Source organism: Juglans microcarpa x Juglans regia, chromosome 8S (genome assembly GCF_004785595.1).
Source record: "Juglans microcarpa x Juglans regia isolate MS1-56 chromosome 8S, Jm3101_v1.0, whole genome shotgun sequence".
In the NCBI taxonomy this organism is placed as follows: domain Eukaryota; kingdom Viridiplantae; phylum Streptophyta; class Magnoliopsida; order Fagales; family Juglandaceae; genus Juglans; species Juglans microcarpa x Juglans regia.
This window is the reverse complement of record NC_054609.1, coordinates 5170507-5195558: the sequence shown is the minus strand read 5'-3', so window position 1 is coordinate 5195558 and position 25052 is coordinate 5170507. Positions and strand designations below refer to the sequence as shown.

The window sequence follows — 25052 nt, the reverse complement described above, 5'->3', positions numbered from 1 at the left end:
GGGGCACGACCCCTACAAATGAGGGCATAACCATAACTATTCAATGTTATGAAATCAAAGAAAATCTTCTATTGTAGAGTAGATATAATGTGATTTTGGTTTGTGCAGGGCGGGGGTCACACAACACCGGAGTACAAGCCTAGGGAATGTCTTGCCATGATCGATAGATGGTTGGCTTATTACTTTTTATAGTGAGAGTTGTAGCTCCAAATTATGATCAAACGGCTCATTTCTCATTAGAGTGAGCTCGTTTTTCTAATTATTATGTAATAATTGGAGAAGTACTTACAAGTTGCAAGTGTTTGTCAATTAATAACAAGGAGGCCTCTCCTCCATATTTTAAAAAAAAAAAAAAAAAGGTATTTGTCGATTAAATTTAGGGTTTTTCATATATAAGCTTATTGTTGAATTAGATTCATAACTCATGGTTTTGATTTTATAGTTCTAGCATATTTTTTAGTCTCAAACATGTGCTATATGGAAAGTGATACTTTAACAAATAGCCTCACCTCTTTCGAAATCTTGGAAAACACGATATGCTTCTCTTCTCTAGTTCAACTTCCTAAACATTTGTTTGGTTTGTTGTTTTTTCTTTTTTTGGATCGTGCAAGTACTCCTAAACCTTCTTCATTAACTACTCTATTCTGTTTATTTTCTCTATGGACTACTTGTAAATATTTTATTATAAATTTTTATTTTTAATTTTTTTATGAGCTTGGTTTTAGAATTTTGGTTGTAACCTCATGCTCCTTGTATAAAGTATTCTCCACTATAAATGAGGATTATCAATGAAATTGGAGTATCTTCCACTTCTTTAAAAAAAAAATTAGGGTTATTTTATTAAATTCTTGTTCCAAGTATCCTTCAATATATATATATATATATATAATTGTAAATTTGGAAATGCCCAATTATCCTTTTATACGATAGTGCAACTAATAATAATTATACCCCACAAAAAAAAAACTAATAATAATTATTAATAACTGGAAAGTGTGTATATATTTTGTTTCCTAAGAGCATCCTCATCAAGTTCCGCATCTCTCCCCCATCCCATAATTTAGAGATTATTTTATAGTTTTGGAGAAAAACCTTCTCCGTCCCAATCCTTATTTTACGGTTTGTTTATACGGTATCTACAATCGTTCCCCATATATGGGGAACTACTGTACATCCGCATCACCATTTGGATGCTTCTTCATCCCACGAAAACCCTCTCCATCTGTTGGCCCCTCCCTTGCAACACCAACAAACGTAGTACATACCTCCATCAGCAATTTTTGTAAGTTTTTTACTTCGGTTTCTTCAAAATCAAAACCGTTTCTCTTCCCTCATTTTCCCTCATTTTCTTGGAATATCTCTCTCCTTCTATGTTTCTCTCTTCTCATTTCTTCCTCCCTTCGCCATGATCAAGGTAAGCATACAAGGTCTTCAACTTTGTCTCTGGCTCGGCGATGTCTTCGCTTTTTGGCTGTCGAGAAAGTTATGGCTCACTTTCACTAATTTGCATTTTGTTTTGATTTTTCTCACTCGGATTTAGTTTATGATTTTGGGTTTTATTAGAGGAAACTGCTTCTCATTTTTATTATTGCATTGCCATTGATTTCTCTGTATTATTTTGGCTCTCTTCAATGTTTGGCTGCCGAGAAACACCATGGAATCGTCTACTGTTTGATTTGTAATTTTTTTCGGTAGTCACTCTCGTTTAGATTGAGGTTTTGGGCTTTGTTGAGGAAACCGATTCTCATTTTTATGACATGCGTTGCCATTGATTTCTCTGTATTATTTGGCTCTCTCGAGTTGTTTGGCTGCAGAGAAAGTTATGGGAAATTATTTTTTATTTTTTTTAATTACTCTGTTTCTTTCATTGCTGTGTTGATTGTTGGCTGTGTTGACTGTTGAAATGCCGAGAATTTTAAGAAAAAAATCACATAGATTTTAGGGATTTTTGGTTTTGAGAAGAATTTGGTGGAGTTTGTGGTTATGGAATGTATGGGGTTTTTGGTTTTGAGGAGAATTTGGCAGAATTTGTGGTAATGAAATTTGTAGAGTTATTGGTTTTGAGGAGAATTTGGTGGATGAAGTGGTTATGGAATTTATGGGGTTATTGGTTTTGAGACCATTTTGGTGGAGTTTGTGGTTATAGAATGTGATTTATCATTGTTTATGGTTATCCATTCATTAATTTGTTGTTTTGTTGGGTCCTTTTGCAGTGTTTCGTATCTCTTGGGGGAGGGGGCTGTTATTATGCTGTGATGATAGTGTTATAGTGATGCGGTTAATTCACAAGTGTTAATAGGACCCTATCGATATGGCGAGGTAATCCTCACTCGGATTGTCATATTGCAGTTTTTGGTACTTTCCATAAAAGGCAATGGACGTTCGGGTGGGGTTTTACAGCCATTAGATGTTAATGGCTCATTGCTTACGCATGATGTCAATATTTTCACCATTCTGAGCCCCATTTATTTATAAATTCAATATGAAGGAACCTGATGGGAATACTCTTATTTAGCATTATTGTGATTTGTATTGTCGTTTGGTTGTTGTTTTGTGTGAATATGTGAATTGGTCAGTTCTGTTCGATTGTTTTTTTGCTGTGTCATTGTTTGAGAAAGTTATGTTGTGACAAAAAAAAATTATGTATAAATTAAACCCCCTCGGCTGTAATGATGACAAAGCCTGGTGGGGATACAGGAAATTTATGGTCATTTTCTCAATGGCTAGGTAACCCGGACGACCAACAAGTAGTAACAACCGGTTGTTGCAGCCATGAAAGGGTGGCCAAATTTCGTAGATGTCACCATTTAGTTCATGAGCCGGCTCTTGGAAAAACCTCAAACTTCATACTTAAGTGTCTCACATTTCAATGCATTTTTAGAGATGGATTCACAAGATCCTAAACATATGTACTTCCCCAACCTCCTGAGTGAAGATCCTCAACTAGATCCAACTTACGGTGGGTAAAGTGGAAACTCTCCTATGACTGTTGATGACTCTCCACCCCCTAACCCATAATGATCTTGTCGGTGTTAGGAAATCAGTCAGGGGTGCGAGCTTCACCCTCGAGGAAGACAAGTTACTTGTCTCCGCATGGCTTAATTGTAGCCTTGATGCCGTCCAGGGAACAGACCAAAAACACTCTCAACTTTGGAAATTTTTTTTTGAATACTTCTAGCAATTTAAAAAAACCACAAATGACCAGACCATCAAGTCTTTAATATATCGATGGTCGGTTATTCAAAAGGCCACAAACAAATTTTGTGTGAAATTAACGCAAGTTGAAGGGTTGAATCAAAGTAGCATGACCGAGCAAGACAAGGTAGAATATCCACACTCTTACTTGTTTTATGAATATTTAATTTTTTTATACATTGGTTTAATATAAAATTTTTTGTTTACATGCAAGTTTGACAAGACGAAGGTTATGTATGCATCGCTAGAGAAATGCTCCTTCTAGTTTGAACATTGTTGGCACCTGTTAAAGGACCAACCTAAATGGATTTGGCATTCCACAAATCCAGATCCAAAGTCAAGGAAGATGATGTCCCCGTCCCCGTCCCCGACCCCGACTATTTGTTTGGGCGCTACGGTGGATTCAGTTTTTGATCTAGAGGCGGATAATGTGGTAGATAATGACGTGGTTGAATTGGACCGACCAATGGGAAGGAAAGCTGAGAAAGGAAAACGAAAGGCCCAAGCCTCGTTAGCATAGGAGATTGTTGGGCTTAGCAAGCTGAAGTATACGCTTTTGGAGGAGTCACGTGCTCAGGAGAAATAGTATTTTCGTCTCAAGGCCGAAATGATGAAGTAGGACAAAGAGAAAGAGCTAAATTTCATCTGTCTCGAGGATGAAAGACTAAGATTGGAGGCCGAGAAGATGGAAAATGAGAAGGAAAAAGAGTTGAATAAAATCCGTCAAGAGGACGAAAGACTGAGGTTGGAGGCGGAGAAAGTAGATCTCGCCAAGAAGGAAGCATATTACCGCATTATGATAATGGACGTGAGTGCCATGCTAGGATTGTAACGGTTATATTTCGAGCAATTGCAGAGGGACATCATGTCGAGATGCAATGATGCAAGACATTTGGATTATTTTTTTATGTAAAAGAGTTTATTTCTTTATTTATTTTTTGTTTTAGACAATGATGGATGACAATATTAAGATAATTTATTTCTTTATTTATTGATACTAAGACAGTTTAATTTTTAATTTAGATTGTGTAAGTTATGAAATACCAATCAATTATACGATATGTCTACTGTTGAGAATATAATAGTCACTGATGTTCAATTAGATCTGCTTGGAGCTGATAATGTGCCGATGTGTCTCTAATATTATGATGACGTTGGATGAAGTCCGTAAGCTTAGTTGTATGATTGCGCGACAGTTCGGGGACTTCATCATCAAGTTGATCATACTCAATGTTCGATTTCTGACTATCATCACGCTCGTCTTCAATGATCATATTATGTAGAATAACACATGCCTTCATTATATTTGTTAGTTCCTTGACTTTGAACATTTGGGAAGGTCCACGAATGATTGCAAATCGTTGTTGATGTACCCCGAATGCACGCTCGACATCTTTTCGTGCAGATTCTTGTGCTTTTACGAATTTTTTTTTCTTATTCCCTTGTGGTGATGAAATCGTCTTGACAAAAGTTCACCACTTGGGATAAATACCATTCGCAAGGTAGTACCCCCATCTCGTAGTGGTTGCCATTGATTGTGTAATTGACTGGAGGAGCACGCCCTTGGGCAAGTTCCATGAAAATAGAAGATCTCTCTTGCACATTAATATCATTATATGAACCAGACATACCAAAAAATGCATGCTATATCTAGAGATCATATGAAGCAACTACTTCTAAAATAATAGTTAGTTCATGAATTTGGCCAGAGTACATACATTTCCAAGCTGTGGGACAATTTTTTCACTTCCAATGCATGCATTCAATGCTTCCCAGCATTCCTGAGAATCCTCGTTGTTCACCAACCGTAAGCAATCGAGCAATATCATTAACATTTGGAGATCGCAAATATTCATCTGAAAAAATACTTACTATTGTCTCAGAGAATTTTTTAAGACTCTCCATTGCAGTGCTTTCACCAATACGTATGTATTCATCCATAAAATCTCCAATAATCCCATATGCCAGCACTCTAAGTGCTGCGGTTATCTTTTGTATAGAAGATAAACCGAGTCTTCCTGCATTATCTCTTCTCTAGACGAAGTACGAATTGTAAGACTCTATCTCATTTAGAATACGGAGAAATAGGGGACGGGTCATCCGAAATATCCTTCAAAATAGATTTGAGGGATATACTGGATTTTCTGCGAAATAATCGCGAAATAGACACTCGTGCGCTTGAATATGATCACACCGAATAAACTTACGGTGTCGGCGATTGGCACGATATCTCGATGACTATCCATCGGCCTCGTCATTAAGAACAACATCCAACTCATCTTCAAATGATAAGTATGTGAGCAATTTGTGAAAGAAGGTACGAGCCATTTGATGAAGGGAGTGAGATATCAGGAGAGTGTTGAATTTTGGTTCTTTAGATGAAATGAGACTTGAGTTTGTAAGAATGTGAATGCAAGCAAAATGCTTTTTAATGAGGAAAAAGTTACCGTTACATATAGGACAAAAAATGTTATCGTTAGAGAGAAAACAAAAAAAGTTACTATTGGAGAAAAGACAAAAAATATTACCTTTGGAGACAGAAGTTCAAGATGTTACCGTTGGAGGTAGGTGTTCAAAATGTTACTGTTAGAAAATGTACATATTAAAAAAAAATACTATTTTTATAATACGGATTTCGGTTAGAAAAATAATATTATATTCGGTAGTCAAAATGGTATAGATATTTAGTAGAATGTGATATTTGAAAAGAAGGAAGATAATAAGACAAAATAGTTAGTAGTTAAGATTGTAAATGGAAGTGAGAGAAAAAAAATAATAAAGAAAGAATAGAGAAATATTATTTAATAGAATAAAGATAGGGAAGGGGAATGAGAGGTAGAAAGTTTTTGAAAGATGAGTAAAATTTAAGAAAAAAATTTAGAGAATATATTTTTTAACTAAATTACAGGAAGTTTTATAAGGAATACAATGTGAATGCTCTGAATGGGTAAGGCTCAACTCCAATGTATCCCATATCCGCCCGATCTTGGATCAAAAGTTGCCACCGCACTAAAAATTGAAGTTGTGGTCCACGACAGCTTGCTCGCTACCAAACAGTCAGCCATCTCCATATTCATAGGGCTCAGATTAATTAGGTTACAACAATTAATCACGTGCGTGCGTGCAATATGCCTTTCTCAAATTATATTCAATTGCTTTACTCTACCTGTTTGTATAATGAACATTCGCACGTGTATATATAATTTAGAGTAATAGTATCTCATCATTTTAAGAGCACAAATGCTAGCACTGCTTCTTCGAAGTTTGGCGAGTTACTGTTCATAGATAAAAGAATTTTTTTATTCCTAAACTTTTCTTCTGCTCTAACCCTCTCATCTCTCTCTCACGGTCTCTCTCCCGTATTTGATTATATATACGTAGATGTGGTTTGTGTTATATTAGGTTAAAAAAAATAAATACTTGGAAAACAATAAGTTAATTAAAAATTTAAATTATTAATTAACATATAATTAGTATAATTATAAAATATAAAAGATAAATAAAAATTATTATTATTAAAAAAATAATATTATATTATTATTTTGACTAATCTAATGTGTTATCTTGAATAATTTTACTTTTATGCAAAATATGTACTTTTAACTAAATTTTAGACATGACTTTAGTTAGACGAATGCCAATGCTCAGATGTGCTCTTAAATGATTGAAACACTATTTTATTATGTTTTAATAATGACAAATGTTGGTTGCAACTTGCAAGCGCCTGGTGCACCGGCGTGTTCACGTCAGTTGTATTTTTCACCTGTTTGCTTTTTTATTCTTGATGAAACACACGTTTCATTTTCCCCTCCCCCTCTCTCTCTATTTTGTTCCCTCTCTCTCCCTCGAAATTTCACCAGTTGTAATCCCTCCATTTCCATCTCCATCTCCTTCTCTGCGATCCCTCTCCAATTTCACTCCCTCTCTTTTCTCCTCCGACTGAGCTCTCCCTCTCCCTCTCCGTATAAACAAACACCCACCAGGGTAAACACTTAATTTAATGGAAAAAAGAACAAATTTTGTGAAAGTTTCACGATTGCAAACAGGCACGCACGAAAGAATTCTAAACAAACTTCAGTTACTATTTTTCTTTCTTATTTTTCAAGTTTTGGTGTTAACGCACAACCATACACACTGAACCAACATCTTATAAATAAAAGTAAGACATAATGTGAAGAGTGAATAAGAAAAGAAAAATAGCTCTTCATCAAAATGATTTGAAAAATCAAAAGGCATATTAAGACGAAAATTAAAAGCAAGAAAAATTAAGGGGAAAAAAAAACAAATTTCACACTCATAACCATATGGGTATAGAGCTAAAAAAAAAACTTGAAATTTTGCTTTACAAATAAACCCAAAAACATGACGGGGATGTCAAACATAACAATCAAAACCCAATCTTGTGATCGATCGGTCAACCAAAAATGGTGCAGAAATAAAGGGGAAATCCAAAAAAAAAAGACTTACCCAGCAAATGGATCTATTCAAAAATCCTAGGCCAAAAAATAAAGATCTAGCCTAGACAAAATAATCAAAGAAAGCTATATCCCTATTCAGCTACCTTTTTAATTTTCTCGCACTTTCTCAAGCAAAGAAAACCAAACCCAAGAATCGAAAGAAGAAAGAGAAAGAGAGAGGTCTTAAAGGCGAAGGATTTGAGACAGAAACAAAATGTGTGCTCTACTTTACATTCGAAATGTGGTCTTTCTCACTTGAAGAAAGAAGAAAAAATTGCTCTGCTACTCGCATGCAGAAGAAAAATTTGTTCTACTTTACTTCCAGCATTTTTCTAATTTCTTGACTTTTTCTTTTATGCTTTTTTGCCTTTTGTTTTTTTTTTTTTTTTTACAACTGGTTACCCCGCTTGCACATCCCGATTGTTCCCAGCAGAATTGACATACGAGATGTACCAAAAAAATAAAATTTGAATTTCGTGATAATATTTTAGTACATATTGGACCAAAAATTTCCTTTACTAACAGACTGAAAAATTCTGCGTACAACTAATTCATGACCAATTACGAGGTCAATGCAACGAACAGTTAAACCTACCTGTCAAGACAATAACCTTCTATCTCTTCATAGTATCTTGATTTATGTGCAGGACAAGCACTTCACCACCTGCACCAACATGTCACGACTTAACGTCCTAGCTAGCTAGCTGCTCATGAATTCTAGAAGAAGCAATAGCAGCAGCTACAATATTACTCTGATCACAACGTGGTGGCCGTTTGTAGTGGTTGTGCTATTGCTTCAGATCTCCAACTTGGGTGGTTACGGGAGATTTGTGTGATATGTTCAGATGCGGAAAGAAGAGGTGGTTGTCCGAGGTCAGCAGTGGCAATGGAGGAGTTTAATCAATTCATTAATCTCGGTGGGTTGCAGGAGATGTCTTTCATGGGTGGCCCTTTTTTTTGGTGTCATGGTCATGCCAGTTTAGTTAGATATTGGGCGAGATTGGATAGGATTTTGATGGATAATATATGTGTTGTGAATTATCCTTCTTCTTGCATGGCATACCTTTCACGCTCCTCGTCGGATCACACACCGATGGTAATGTGGCTTGAGAAACCTTCGGTGCGCTATGGCCCTTCTCCGTTCAGATTCCAAGAAATGTGGAAGAGGCATGATGATTTCTTAAATTGTGTCAAAACAGTATGGGGGGAAGAGGTGACAGGGAATGGAATGTGGAAGTTGGCAAGCAAGCTAAAAAAGTTGAGTGTGGCTCTTAAACGATGGAATGTCAATGTATTTGGCTGGATGCACACACATATTGCTCAGTTGGAAAAGGAGATAGTTGATTTGGATTGTAAGTTACAGGTGGGGGGTTCCGAGGAGGATGAAATGGCATTGTTGGCAGCCAAGCTTGAGCTGGATGAGTGGATGTGTAGAGAGGAAATCAGGCTGTCTCAAATTGCGAAGCAAGGTGGGCTGAGGTAGGGGATGTTAATGCACAAAAGGTAGTAATTTGGTCCAAGAGATGACTTTGGAAGATGGGCGTCGACTAGTTCACCGGAAGCAGTACATGAAGAAGCTGTTAGATATTTCTCTGCTTTTATGGGAGATAGAAATAGTAGTTCATATCCGGATTTGTCTCCGTGGGTACAAAAAGAAATCCTGAACTCTGAAAATAGAAGACTATGCGAGCTCCCCTCAATCCAAGATATTAAGGAAACTATGTTTTCTATTTTGATAGACAGTTCACTAGGTCCAGATGGTTTCACTTAGGGTTTTTATAAAAGTTGCTAGGGGTTTGTGGAAAAGGATGTGGTGGAAGCAGTGTGGGATTTCTTTAGAGGTAGTGAACTACCTAGGTTCTATTCCTCATCATATGTAGTTCTTATCCTGTAGGTGCCGAATCCTACAAGCTTTGAGAAGTTCAGGACAATTAGCCTTTGTTCTGTGGTGTATAAAGTATGCTCTAAATTGATGGTGCGAAGATTGGCGCCTATTCTGTCCCGGATAATTTCTCCGGAGCAAGGCCCCTTTATTTCAGGTAAAAGTATTCTGGAGAATGTCAGTTTAACCCAGGAAATGATACATAGCATGAATAAAAATGTTAGAGGAGGCAATATAATGATTAAGGTGGATTTTGCTAAAGCTTATGACAGCATTGATTGGGAGTTTCTTTTACATGTGTTGGATGCTTTTGGCTTTTCATCACAGTTTCGAGACTTGGTAAAACAATGTGTAACGACTGTATGGTATTCCGTGGTTATGAATGGAACGGTGAAGGGGTTTTATAAGGGTGGAAGGGGATTACGGCAAGGAGATCCCTTATCTCCATACTTGTTTATTTTAGTGGAGGAGATGCTCTCAAAACTTTTGAAGGATAAATTCTAATCTGGGTTAATTGGGAGGTTTTCTCATCCAAGGGGGGCGCCACTAGTATTGCATCTTTTATATGCAGATGACATGGTTATATTTGCCAATGGTGAGAAAAAAATATTAAAATCAATTATTGATTGTTTCAAGAAGTATGAAGCTTGGTAGGGGCAGGCTATTAATAAAAATAAATTGGCGATTTATTTTTCTGATCATATTACAAGGACAACAAGACGTTCCATCTTACAAGCTACTAGATTTGTGCAAGGTGAGTTTCCTTTCAAATATTTGGGAGTTCCCATTGTTACTGGAAGATTGTTAAACATACATTTGGAGGAGTTGTTGGAAAAAATTAAAAGGAAAATTGAAGGGTGGAAGGCACAGATGTTGTCAAAAGGGGTGAGACTCATCTTGTTAAGGCATGTTCTTTCAAGTGTTCTGGTCCATTTGTTATCTGTTATTCCTATTCCAAAGTTGACAATTGAGTCCTTGAGTCGGGCATTTAGCTTCTTTTTCTGGGGTATGGAAAATGGGAACGATAAAAAAAAATGGGTGGCTTGGGAAAAAATTTGTAAACAGATTAAGGAGGGGGGGTTGGTTTGAGGAATTTAGGTGATGTTCAAAAAGCTTTAAATATGAAATTTGCGTGGAAGCTCTTGCTGAAAAGTCATTATGGGCTTCCTTTTTTCGAGCTAAGTATATAAAAGGGAGTCATATTTCTTTGATAAATCCGATGAGGGGCACGGGGTTTTGGCGTATGGTGATGAGATGCATTCCTGAGATTTTACAGCACTCAAGATGGCGAGTTATGGATGGGGATGTGTTTTTGTGGTAGGATAAGTGGTCTCCTTTAGAGCCTCTGGGACATGCATTTACAGATATAGCTATGCCTCTGTTATCTCTAAAAGAATGTATGTCGGAGACTGGTTGGAATGAGGAGTTGTTCACAAACTTATTGGCGAGGGAAAAAGCCCTGGAAGTGCTGATGCATTTGGGTAATAGTAGACAAGGTCCGGATAAACTGATTTGGATGGGGAAGTCAGATGGGGGTTCTTTTTGTGAAAAATGCTTGGGAGATGACGAGAAGGAGGGGATTGGTGTTTTCATGCTTTAATTGGATTTGGAATCCTGGGCTCCCTAAAAATATTTCTATGACTATGTGGCAGGCCATTCATGGAGGTCTCCTAGTGGGTGATAAGTTGTGAAAAATGGGTGTTCCAATTGTCTTAAAATGTGTGTGTTGTGATGCCGGGGCCTATGAAGATATGAAGCACGATCTGTCAAGAGTGGACATGGCGCAATATATTTGGAGGAAAATTTCTACACAGTTGGGTACGTGTTTCATCTTTTCGTGGGATGTTGCTTGGGCTGATCCCTTCGATTGTTACTTGGCAAATTTGGCTATGGAGATGTAAAAAAAAGATGGAGGGGGTTGCTGGTTCGAAAGAGTCTCTTTGGCAGCAGATACTATATTGGATTTCTTGGGTGGGTTTAAAACTAAAGGCAACAGTAAAGTGGAATGCGGTTGATGATGCAGTGTTGGCTGATCTAGAAGTGCCTATTAAGCACAAAAAAAGGAAGGAAGCGTGGCTGATTGGTTGGCAGAAACCAAGAGATGGATGGTGCAAACTAAATACAGACGATTGCAGTTTGGGAAATCCTAGAAGATCAGGTGTGGGAGGTGCCATACGAGATGAAAACGGGGCTCTCATTCTTGTGTATTCTAAAGAAATTGCAGATGGGAAAAATAATAGTGCTGAATTAATATCTTTACTCCATGGTCTTCAGCATTGTAGGAGACTGGGCCTACAGTACGTGGAGCTGGAAATGGATCAAAGATCTTAGTAAATTTGTTGCGAGAGAGTAAGTGTGATATTTGGTATCTTGAGGATTTTTTGGAGGAGATAATTTTAATGTTACGCTTGATAAGGTACACAGTTCAGCATATTTTTAGAGAAGGGAATGCGATGGCTGATGGCTTGGCAAAGTTGGGTGTCGAGAGAATTTCTGGTCTTTGGATGGAATCGGTGGAGTTACCAGCTCCTTTAAAGGGAATATTCCGTGTAGATAAGGTGGGTTTGTCGTCTATACAAGTTTGATAGGAATTGTATAGTTGCGGTTTTATTTTGGTTGGTTTGTTGGTTAAAGTCTCTATACGAGTTGGATATGTTTGTTGTTAAGGTATTCTTCTGCCACAAATGAGGTTCTTAATATATGTTGGGGAGTCACTCTTGGACAGGTGATTCCGTCTTTTTTAAAATATTTATATAGCTAATTATGCCATATATATATGATTATCATGTAATTAAAACATTAAATAAATATATTGTACTACTTCTTCTGGTTTTAATTTATTTATATGTAACGAATTTTATAAAGGTACATTGGCATTGGAGAGTTATTTACTACATCATCGAGTCTGAAAGGAGTCCTAAGGACCATCCTCTGGTGCTTTGGGTCACCGGTGGTCCCAGTTGTTCTGGTCTTTCTACCCTTGTATATGAAATGAATAATGATTGGGTTACTACCCTATTACTATCCATCTACTACTATTTTTGTATATGAATAATGATATGGGTAATAACCTACCCATATGAAATTGGTATATTCATATATTTCTTATCATTTTCTTTGATTATTTAATAGTAAAATATTATTTTAAAGTAATAGAGAAACTTGGAATATTAATTAATCAGTCTGTATACAAGTACTATAATATCCAAATTTTAGTGTTTCGGCTAAAGAAATATATATACACAAAGAAGTAGTGGACTCTTTAGTATCTTTTGCATTTTTTGAGTTAACATATATGAATACTCAATAAATGTAGTACATGATACAATCTTAAGATGTGCAGTCTCAATTTGGTCTCTTTTTTTTTTTTTATTTAAAAAAAAAAGAATAGGGTACACGCGCGATGAAAATTAGAAAGTTTCTTCACGTGGAACCCAAGCCTACTTTTTTAAATGGACAGCAGAATTTACACACCCGGGATGATGTGGTGGACTCCTAGCTAGCTACTTTTATTAACCAACCTTATAATAACTCTATGATTTGACATGATTCTTGTATAGGTCCTTTATCTTTCAACTATGCAAATTCTAGTGGGAACAAACCAATATTGGAATTGAACCCCTACTCGTGGACAAAAGTACGTAACAGATTTAATTATTAATTTGTTGTGTCAAGTTTAAACTAGTACATAACATTATATGATTGAACTAGTAATTAGGTCGATGATCTTTTAGGTTGCCAGCAAAATATTTTTCGATGCACCTGTCGCTACTGGATTTTCATATGCAACAACTTGGGAGTCATACAACGTCAGCGACACATCATCAGGGGTACAAACCTATGAATTTTTAAGAAAGGTGAGCGGAGTACTCCGAGTCCAATTAATTTGTGTGTGTTTTTGTTTCCCAATGCCTATGAGAATAATATATATATATATATATATATATGTAATCCGTACGTACGTCTATTTGGAATGGAAACTTTAGTTGTTAATTTCTCAGATACGTGGTGTTGGGGAAGCAGACGAGGTTCAACTATTTTACTACTTTGTTGAATCCGAGAGTGTTATGAACCCAATTTAATTGAGCCGGACTTGACGAGCCTCTAGCTAATTGGTCTTCTTTATTGTTTGGCTGAGTTACTGGGTTTGTTTTAGTCGGCTGGATTTGTGATGTTGGCCCATAGTTTATCAGCTTTAGTTAATTGCATTAGGACCTTAGTTCTGAACTGGCCCAGGGCCTTAGTTGTGGCTGTCCAATTAGGGGCCCTCCCAGTATATATACTGGAGGTAGTCATTGTTGGTGGTATTTTGGAATCTTTGTGAAGAATTATAGTTTTTCATTTGGAGGAATTAGGGACCTTGAATACCCCAAAGCGTACGAATTCAATACCATTTCTATCATTTCGTTCTCTGTTCATAGTTCTCCGTTTTTCATTGTCATTCGGTCTATACAATCTTTGAGGCTCATTACAAGTGGTATCCAGAGACACAGATTCTTCATGGGTGTGCTACAATTAAATAAACAGGAATTGTTGTTACTGGAAAAGATTTTGGAGAAATTAAAGCATATGAGTGAAATACTCGACGGGATGCAACAAAATTCCAAGAGGATGCAGGAATCTCTTGTACAATCGCACGACCAGGAGGATGAAGAAGAAGAGACAGTAGACACTATGGAGGACGATGTAGAAGATATAGCAGAGAAAAATAATACAGTACAAGTGGAAGAGATAATAGCAATGCCCATGGAAGAAATCTATCTTCCACTTGTTCTTAGAAACATAGAACAGAAATTAATTTCTCAAACTTCAGAGGATTGGGTATCGCGGCAGCTTCTTCATGAGGAAATTACTAATTGTGAATCCAGGGGTGATGTTCATCAAAATGGATATTACCATCGAGATCTTCCTGTAGAGATTTTTGGCCGAAATACTCAAGGTTCTAGTGCTGGATTGTGGATTTTTGATCCGGGTATTCACACTCGCCATTTTTTCACAAATCAGATTCCACCACTATCCCAAATGGGAACCCCCTTAACAAACCATTTTCCACGATCATTCTTATCATTCTTTCAGGGGGCTATATGGCCTTCTCGTTTATTAGTGGTGTTGTTAAGGTTTTTGCAATTGATTCCAAACAAGGAGAAGAGGTTCAAGATCTTCAAGGACAATCTCTGGTTCATCGACAAGCATGATGTTGAGGAGAACCAGATCTACAAGCTTAGGCTGAACTGGGTTGCCGATATGACCAACGAGGAGTACCAAACCACGTACCTAGGTGCCAAGTTCAACTCCAAGAGGAGACCCTCGAGTCCGAGCAGTGACCCGTACGAGCCATGTGTCGGCGATAAGGTACCAGAGTTCGTGGAGTGGAGGAAGGAAGGTGTTATCGTTGATGTCAATGGTCAAGGGAGCTGGGACAGCTACTAAGCGTTCTCCACGATTGTTGTTGTGGAAGTGATAAATAGGATAGAGAGAACAGAGGGTGAAAATTTTGAGAACAGGCGATGATGTAACCGCAATCGAAGCAAGAATTGCAGTCTCTCCACGTATGCCAAACGCAAGGCTAATCCAGAGTCACCTCCCATTGCCGCCAACAACGGCTTAACATCCAACCATCTTTATGTTTAGTGTGCTGCGAGCAAAGAAGTTTCAAAGAAAAAAAAAAAGAAGAAAAGTAAAGGTAAGAAAAAGAAAGAAGTACCTGAACAAACTGATCCACCATCTATTACTGTTAGTGACCTTTTCCCTTTTGGCGATTTTCCTAAGGGTGAGATTTGGCTGTACAATGACGAAAACCTATGGAGGACTACGTCTGAAGAGAAGAGGGAGTCGGAGCGCCTTGAAAAACCATTATACAATTCAGCTAGCCGAGCAGCTAAAGTTCATTGTTAGTTCCAGAATTATCTCAAATGTATTTTGAAGCCTGGAATGTTGATAACTGACATTTGTGAGACGTTGGAGAACACAGTCCGGAAGTTGGTACCCATTGCGAGCCAAGGTATGCATGGTTGTACGAATTTTTCACTCAGCATGCTCGATAAAATGCGTAGGCTCATTTTTTCTACTGGTGGGGGAACGCGGAAGGGACCTATGAAAATTAGAGTTTTGTTTATCTTAGGGGAAAGTTGTAAGAACTTGCGGGATGTTCATGTAGGTTGGTAAAGACTTTGAGAATAAACTGTCCCACACAGTGATGACAGAGTAAAGCTTGTATTATATATACCCTTATAGTTGACTTACAAGTAAGGAAATAAATACAGAGAAGGTAAGAAACATATATACGATAAGCTATAGCTGTACATTTCTAAATTGAAATGAACATGAATGAAATGAGCGCATGTCAGGGGCTAATGTTTTGCTGATTGATCATATCATCCCCCCTCAAAAGAAGCCATAGGTCAGGACAGAGGCCGAGTTTGGATCTAATGGTTTGGAATGGCAATTTGGCAAGCGGCTTGGTGAAGATGTCTGCAAGTTGTAATGAAGAGGTGACAAAGCGAGTTTCGAGAGCACCAAGGGCCACTTGTTCGTGGACGTAATGAATGTCCAGTGCAATGTGTTTGGTCCTGACGTGGAGCATTGGGTTAACAGATAGATGAAGTGCACTCAAGTTATCGCAATGCAAGACTGGTGGTCTGGAAAGTGGTATATAGAGGTCCCATAAGATGAAGGTGAGCCAAGTGAGCTTGGCAGTAGTGGACGCCATGGACCAGTATTCTACTTCGATACTGGAACGAGCAATAGTTTGTTGCTTTTTGGCACTCCAAGAGATGCAACTGGATCCAAGAAAAGTGCAAAAACCAGTTGTGGATCTTTGACTAAGTGGGCATCCTGCCCAGTTGGCGTCTGAAACGCATACAGATCGAGTGAGCTTGTAGCAAGAATACGGAAGTGAGATTGAGAGTGCCATGCACATAATGCAGAATTCACTTGACAAGTTGGAAGTGTTCCGTAGTTGGTGCATGCATGAACTGACAGACAAAATTCACACTATATGAAAGATCCTACAAGTTTACGATAATAGGTGGGATCACAGTAAGCTGTAGTGGTGGTATGTGTCCAACCTTTACTGGGCATTGGAGTGGCTATGGGTTTGCACTCTCCCATAGAGGCACGATCAAGGAGCTCACGAGCATAACGTTCTTGTGAGAGGGTGAGACCTTGGCTGTCTCGTGTGACTTCAATGCCAAGGAAGTGGTGAAGAGCACCCATATCCTTAATGAAGAACTCGCTTGCAAGTTGAGAAATGAGCCACTGTATTCTAGTTGCTGCATTACCAGTGATGACCATGTCATCGATGTACAGTAGGAGGATAAGTATGCCATGATCAAACTGGCAAATAAATAAACTTGGATCCGAAACACTGCAGAAAAACCCGAGTTGTAGTAGAAATGTGCTCAGGCAATCAAACCAAGCACGCAGTGCATGTTTGAGGTCGTAGAGTGCTCGACTCAATTTGCAAATATGGGATGTTCTATTTAGATCTTCAAAACCTGGTGGTTGTTGCATATAGACTGGAGTGGAAATGTGCCCATGTAGGAATGCGTTTCTTACATAAAGCTGACAGATTTCCCAGGCTTTGACCACTGCGAGAGTGAGAACAATTTGAATACTAGCAGGCTTAATCACATGGGAAAAGGTTTTGTGGAAATCAATGCCATCTACCTGATGAAATCCTTTGGCAACTAACCGTGCATTTAGCCGTTCAACAGAGCCATCAGGTTGTAATTTAACTTTGTAAATCCATTTGCAACCCACGACATCCATGGCAGCATCTTTGGGAACTAGTGTCCAAGTTTAATTTTTGTGTAGTGCAGCAAGTTTTTCATGCATCGCTGCCAGCCAACTTGGATGCTTTTGAGCTGCAATAATGGTTCAAGGCGCTGAAGGAATAGAGGGAGATAATGCAACATGTAAGTTGACATATTTTGGATTTGGTTTCTGAATCCCAACCTTGGCACGAGTCACCATTTGATTTGTTCTGGCACAGATGTTGAAGGTGTGTCATTTATGATAGTAGAGGTGGCAGCACCAGTTGGTGGTTCATCAAAAAGAGGGCCAATGGTTAATGCACCAGGTTCTGAAAGAGAAGGTGCCAATGGTTGTGGCGTTGCGTAGGCAGACAGTGGCAAAACAGTAGTTGTAGGAGTTGCAGAGTTTGTGTCCCAATCTGAAAAAGATGATAAATCCCCATCAATAGTTGCATGGCCGTATAGGTTTGTTGGTGATGAGTAAGGAATGACGGACTCATCAAATACAACATGCCATGATATGTAGATACGGCCAGTGGAAGGATGCAAACATTTGTACCCCTTGTGCTTATTTGAGTACCCGATGAAGACACATGGAATAGACTTTGGGTCAAGCTTTGTATCTCGATAGTTGCCAAGAAAGGGAAAACAGCGAGTTCCCAATATCCTTACACTCCAATAATCTGGATGTTTGTTGTGGAGTTGATAGAATGGTGACTCCATGCTAAGGGATTTGGAGGGAAGTTGGTTGATAAGAAAAACAGATGTAGAGAAGCAATCAATCTTGAAATGTGCAGGTAGATGAGCATGGAACATCATAGTGAGTCCAAGTTCAGTAATTTTTCGATGTTTTCTCTCTGCCTTGCCGTTTTGTTCAGGTGTGCGTGGGCAAGCTGATTGGTGAACAATTCATTTTGATTGTAGATAAGATGCAAAGGCATGGGATGAGAATTCACCACCCTCGTCACTTTGGAATATACGAATTTTGTGGCGCCCCCAACCCCCCTTATATAAATACACAGGAATCGAGACGCCAGGATGATGACAGCGCAGTCACGCATCCCAACGAAATGTGCTCAAGTGTGTGTGCAACATGCAAAGGTACACAATAAAAGTCGCAGCGGATAATATAAATAAGTCAACTAAGTACCAGAAATTTAAATACAGGTGTCCAAAATAATTTATCTTTAAAAAGTTATACAGCCATCCCAAATATATTACAAAAGGTAAATACATAAAAGACTAGGATAATAAATATCGATGCACTAGAGCAATCTCAGATCGCTCTCCCAACAGAGCCAAAGCCTAAGACTCATCATCCTCATCTGCATCAAAATCTGCGATACCATAAAACGGTACCGCAGGTAAGTATAACCCAAATAACCACGTAATATAAATGCATTAAATGCGACCAACATGCATGCATAAAAAGAATATACATTTCTCTTAAAACATCATTTTTCCTGAAAACGATTAATTTCAACACACGCCAAAATCCAATTTTGGCCCAAAATATCCGTAAAATACTTTTCCAGAAAATGGTTTACGCAGAACCCAACCATTTATCAGACACTGTAGGCGGGACTCTACCACCATCCCTGCTTACCACCATCCCTACCGCGTGCACCGTAGGCGGGAATCACAGGCGGGACACAACCACCATCCCTGCTTACCACCATCCCTACTGCGTGCACCGTAGGCGGGAATCACAGCGAGACTCTACCACCGTCCCTGCTTACCACCATCCCTACAGTCTCTTTCCTTTTTTTCTCAAATCAATCAATCCAAACAAATCCAATTTCTCACACATGAAATCATAACTTTTCCAAATCACACATGCACATGAATGCAATACACGAAAACCCAGTTTTATTTACAAACATGATCATGTATGAAATATTGATATGTACATGCACCAACACTGATCCGTAACAATCAACAACTAATAACCAATTCAATCAAGCAACCAAACAACTCCAATCACAATTCCATCCGACCCCCGAACTCCTCGGACTCAGTCCGGCATGTCAAACAAATACAGTGTAATATGTTAGTGCAAAAATACATTTCAATTACGAAAGTTCGTTGGAGAAATACTTACAGTGCAATATAACAATTTCCGAAGGATCACGAAGTTGAAAAAGGCGACGTTTGAGCAACACCACAGTGTAAAATACACTGTGGCCGTGGGTCACAAATACCAACTTTTCAACGGGTGCAAATGAAGACTCGATATTGATAGGGTAGGGCCTAGGGAGGTCGGTGAAGCTAGTGGTGGTGAAGGTTGGCCGTGGGTGGCGGCGCAATGGGCAGTAGAAGACCAAAATACCCAAATCGGAAATGTAGATGGTGGAGCTTCACCGGTGGCGGATCGGAGTTGGGGTTGGGTCCAATGGGTTGCTAAGAGGTCGAGGATGAAGTGGTGAAGAGATGGTGGCCGGAGGTAGCGCGACGGCAGCGTTGGAGCGAATGGTGGCCGCGGCTTTGAAGGGTTGGTGGTGGTTAACGGCGGCGCGAATGGAGGTGAGGTTGGAGGAGTGAGGTCGCTGGCGACAGGGGAACACAATGGGGTGGGCGGTGAAGGCCACCGCTGGCTCACGGCGGCGCTGGCGTTGAAGGCGACGGACGCACGGGGAGAGTGGGAGGGGCTGGGCTTCGCGCGTGGGAGAGAGGAAACCGAAGGAGAAATAAGGAAGAAAAGAAAAGAAAGGGAAAAGAAAAGGAGGAAAGAAAAATAGAGGGAAAAGAAATGAGGTCCAATCCTCACAACTTGGGTCACAAAAATGATCCAACGGAGATGATTTTAAAACCATAAGTTCAATAAAATAATTCAAACACAATGGTAAAGTCAAATTGAAATAATTAAATCCCACAGTAATTAATTTAAATATTAAAAGCAATTTAAATGCATAACAATAAATAAATATTTGGAAAGCACATAAAAATAATTTTCACCAAATTAAAATCATAGAAATAAACTCACTAAAAATCCAACCAATTTTAAAATAAGAGGATAAATTTTTGAACAATAAAAAATAATCCTTCAGTAAAAAATACACTAAAATACAGGATGTTACAAATTTTTCCTTTAAACTGACACTCAATATGCTTACAGAAAACATCAAAGCAGTCGAGTAGATCAGATTTATGTCGCATTGGAAAAAACCATGTAAAATTAGTGAACTCATCAACAAAGATGGTGTAGAACCAAAACTTTTCTCTTGACAAAACTGGGGCAGGTCCCCAAACATCACAATGGATCTTGTGAAAAGGAGATGATATTTTATTATCTCTAGGAAGAAAAGGAAGTTTACATGATTTTCCTTTTTGACAACTAACACAGATGGTATGACTACTAGATTTCAAAAATGAAATCATTTTATTTGAGTGCAAGTAATCCAAGACTTGTTGGTGAGGATGTCCAAGTCGTGAATGCCAACTTGTAGAATCTGTCTTCTAAAATCATGAAGAAAAACATGCAGTTGGGTCTCCATCAAATGCATATAGTCAACCACGGCTATGCCCCTTCACTAGAATTTTCTGAGTTGCCTTCTCCTTGATCATAAAACCATCACCATCAAAAACAACAATCAATGGGTAATCTATTATGAGTTTGCTAACTGACAATAAATCTTTGGCGATAGTAGGCACAACAAGAACATCATTGAGTTGGAGATGAGAACCTATGGATGCTTTTCCAGTATGTGTTATAGGAAGAGATACTTCATTTCCAACCATAAGACCATCAGAGCCAGTATAAGGCTTAATGTCATAGAGATTACCTAGATTGTTGGTAACATGATCTGTGGCTGCAAAGTCTGGGAACCAATCCGAGTCCTGAGAGTCTGCAAGTCTCATTGCAGCAAGTGCTTGTGGGATATCGTTGGCTTGGAAGGAGTGATTAAACCGATCGAAGCACTTGATGGCTGTGTGATTGCGCCTGTTGCAAGTCTGGCATACTGGGGGACCATCTTTCGGAGTGGAGGCAGAGGATGGCTGATGTCTTGAGTTTGTATTTGGAGGTTTTGAGGAAGAAGAGTTACCTTCATGGAAACCACATCCCTTTGAATTGAACGTCTGGTTGTTCTTCTTGTATTTATTATTTTTCTGAGTGAAATAGGCCATTTGAGGAAGAGGTGCATCCAATTTGTTACGCTTAGTATATCTCCCGAGTAAGGTAACAAGATCTGAATATGATGGCATTCGCGGACGCATCATTGTAGTGGTGAAGACCTGGTACTCCTTGCCAAGACCATTAAGAAGCCACCACGATTTTTTATGATCGGAGATTGGCTTCCCAATGGCCGAAAGATCATCACAATTAGTTTTGAAGCGGCGCAAGTACACTGATAAACTGTTTGTGCCCTGAGAAATGGAAGTGAGCCTCTGCTTTAGAGCAAGGCTACGATCGGATGAGTCACGTGCAAAGGAATGCAGCAATGCATTCCAAACTTCAGAAGCAGTGTTGAGGCCAACAACTATACCGAGGACTTCCTCCATTAGTGTGGTAGTGATCCATCCTTTAACGAGGCAATCTATTTTCTACCATTTTAGAAATGTCGGGTTGGAAATCACCCCAATTTTTGCACCTGCAACAGTTGAAGGAGGTTGGGGTGTTTCACCACTTATGAATCCCTGGAGATAATAGCTCTCCAAAATGTTGAGCATTTGAGTCTTTCAGAGAAGAAAGTTGGTTGGCGTGAGTCGTAGAGAGACAAAGTTGGTGACATTTTGTGTTACGGGGTAGGGGTATTCTGTGTTTGAAGAAGACGAGTTTGCCATTTAAGAAGAAGAAAAAAAAAAACTCTCTGAATTTCACTGTATTGGCTCTTGATACCATAAAGACTTTGAGAATAAACTGTCTCACACAGTGATGACAGAGTAGAGCTTGTATTATATATACGCTTATAGTTGACTTACAAGTAAGGAAATAAATACAGAGAATGTAAGAAACATATATACGGTAAGCTATAGCTGTACATTCCTAAACTGAAATGAGCGCATGTCAAGGGCTAATGTTTTGCTAATTGATCTTATCAGTTGGGTGTTCCTCATACCTTATGAGGTCCCTAACATTGAGAATAATAGAGGTTATAATGTTGGATCTTGTCTAGGAAAGCCCATTTGCTGCATTTTTCTATTTTGTGATACGATGTGTAGTATGTGTCATAATTGTGGTGCAGAATTGTTGAAGTTGGATTAGGCAGACGAAAGCGACGAGCCTTATATGCAGTTGGTGTATGCCTCGTCATGGGCTATCTCTGTCTACTATGCCTATCGACAAACCTGGAAGCCTTTTAATCCTATTCTTGGGGAAACTTATGAATTGAGTAATCATGGAGGGATTACATTTGTCGCAGAGCAAGTGAGTCACCATCCTTCGATGAGTGCTGGTCACGTTGAAAACGAGTAGTTTACTTATGATGTGACATCAAAGCGAAAGACTAAATTTTTAGGAAATTCTCTTGATGTTTACCTTGTTGGAAGAAGACGTGTCACTCTTAAAAGGGATGGTGTGGTCTTAGATTTGGTGCCACCTCCTACAAAGGTTAATAACCTGATTTTTGGCCGTACATGGGTTGATTCCACCGGGGAGATGATTATGACAAATTTGACTACGGGAGGCAAAGTTGTTCTGTACTTTCAGCCATGTGGCTGGTTTGGAGCTGGTCGATATGAAGTGGATGGGTACGTGAATAATGTTGCTGAGGAGCCAAAAGTATTGATGACTTGGAAATGGATTGAATCAATGAGTTATCAACCATGTGACGTGGAAGGGGAGCCTCTTACTAGCATAGAACTAAAAGAGGTTTGGCGTCTTGCTAATGTTCTAGGGAATGAGAAATTTCAATATACGTATCTTGCACATAAGATAAACAGCTTTGACACTGCTCCTAGGAAGTTGTTGGCATCAAATTCTTGGTTGCGACCTGATAGATATGCACTTGAGAGGGGTGATCTATCCAAAGCTGGAGCAGAAAAGAGTAGTTTGGTGGAGAAGAAGCAAGCTGTGGAGTATGAAATGCTAGATTGGAACCCAGACTATAAGTTGCATCAACATCTCAACCTTGAGGCCGGGACAAGGTTCTTTAAAGAGTGGGGAAATTGTTATGAACCCAATTTAATTGGGCCGGACTTGATGGACCTCTAGCTAATTTGTCTTCTTTATTGTTTGGCTGAGTTACTGAGTTTGTTTTAGTGGGCTGGATTTGTGATGTTGGCCCATAGTTTATCAGTTTTAGTTAATTGCATTAGGACCTTAGTCGTGGTCAATTTTAGTTAATTGCATTAGGACCTTAGTCGTGGCTGTCCAATTAGGGGCCCTCCCAGTATATATATTGGAGGTAGTCATTGTTGGTGGTATTCTGGAATCTTTGTGAAGAATTGTAGTTTTTCATTTGGACTAATTGGGGACCTCGAATACCCTACAGCGTACGAATTCAATAACATTTCTATCATTTCCTTCTCTGTTCATAGTTCTCCATTTTTCATTGTCATTTGGTCTATCCAATCTTTAAGGCTCATTACAAAAGAGGAACCCAAAGAAGGACCCTTTGTTACTTTGGCTGACAGGAGGCCCCGGTTGTTCTTCTTTCACGACATAGTCTTATATTTATTTCTAGATCAAGTTGTAGACAGACCTACCTCTATTAATAGTGCTATGTAATGTAATGGGTCAAATTAATTTTTGCATATAAGTTATTTAACAAAAGAAATTGACCACATTATTATATTAATATATTTGGAGGCAATATTACAGGGCGGTTGATGTTGTTTGATATTATATCATTTATCATGTCAATTAGAGATCAAACCTGATCAGACCCCAAAAATACAAATTAATTAGAGAGCAAAAATAAAAAAAAACATGGGTCCCAAGATGCCTTAAATTGATTGATTGCTCTCTGTACTCTAATATATTATGTAATGTAGGACCACTTATATTCAATTATGATGATTTCGATAGGAATCTACCAACCCTTTTGTTGAACCCATATTCATGGACACAGGTATGCATGTCATCATCTCGCCCTCCCTCCTATACCATAAATATATCATAAGCAATTAATTAATTAGACGATCATGATTTAATTAATATCCTGCAGGTTGCTAGCATTATATTCTTAGATGCTCCCATTGGCTCAGGATTCTCATATGCAAGAACCTCCCAAGGTTACAATATCACCAATAAAATCTTAGTCAACAAGTGATGTTGAAATTTTTACACAAATTCTGGATCAACGTTCAGGATATTTGAGGGGTTTGGGTCGCTATGTAAAGCATTCAGGCTCTTCATCAACGTCAAGTACTATTGCCATTGCGTTAGAGAATGTGAATTCCATGATGGAATAATTGATTGCAAAACAGCATGAGCTAGAGACTCAATTGACGAAACAAGCAAACATGAAAATACGCATAAAACAGCAAGAAGAACAACAAAAAGAATTCAGGAGAGAGATGCAACTCCAAATGCAGACGCTTAGGCAACAATTTAGGCCTCCAAGCAATTGATTTTCATGTTTTGCATAAATTTTAGGATTTATAAAATTCTGTACTGATAACATTAATAATATTATTATTATTTTATCTATTTAGTTCTAATTTATTATATTAGTTTTATTTATATTGAATAATTTGTAATGTATTTTTGAAATATAAATATCTATTTGGTTTTATATTATTATTCTCTATGAAAATACTAACCGTTCGAACAATCATCAAACGGTCAAACATATATACATCGGACACAACTGTTTGAACATC

General features: G+C 38.4%; 1 long non-coding RNA gene and 1 pseudogene across 1 annotated transcript; both read left to right on the top strand.

Annotated features, from left to right (window-relative positions):
• The first annotated feature begins 130 nt into the window (after positions 1-130).
• On the top strand, positions 131-16937 carry LOC121243837. The gene is made up of 3 exons (XR_005936303.1): positions 131-298; positions 14092-14107; positions 16927-16937. It is a non-coding gene; the product is annotated as an uncharacterized LOC121243837 (long non-coding RNA).
• A 5447-nt stretch (positions 16938-22384) lies between these two features.
• Positions 22385-23439, top strand: LOC121244149 (annotated as a pseudogene).
• The last annotated feature ends 1613 nt before the right edge of the window (positions 23440-25052 follow it).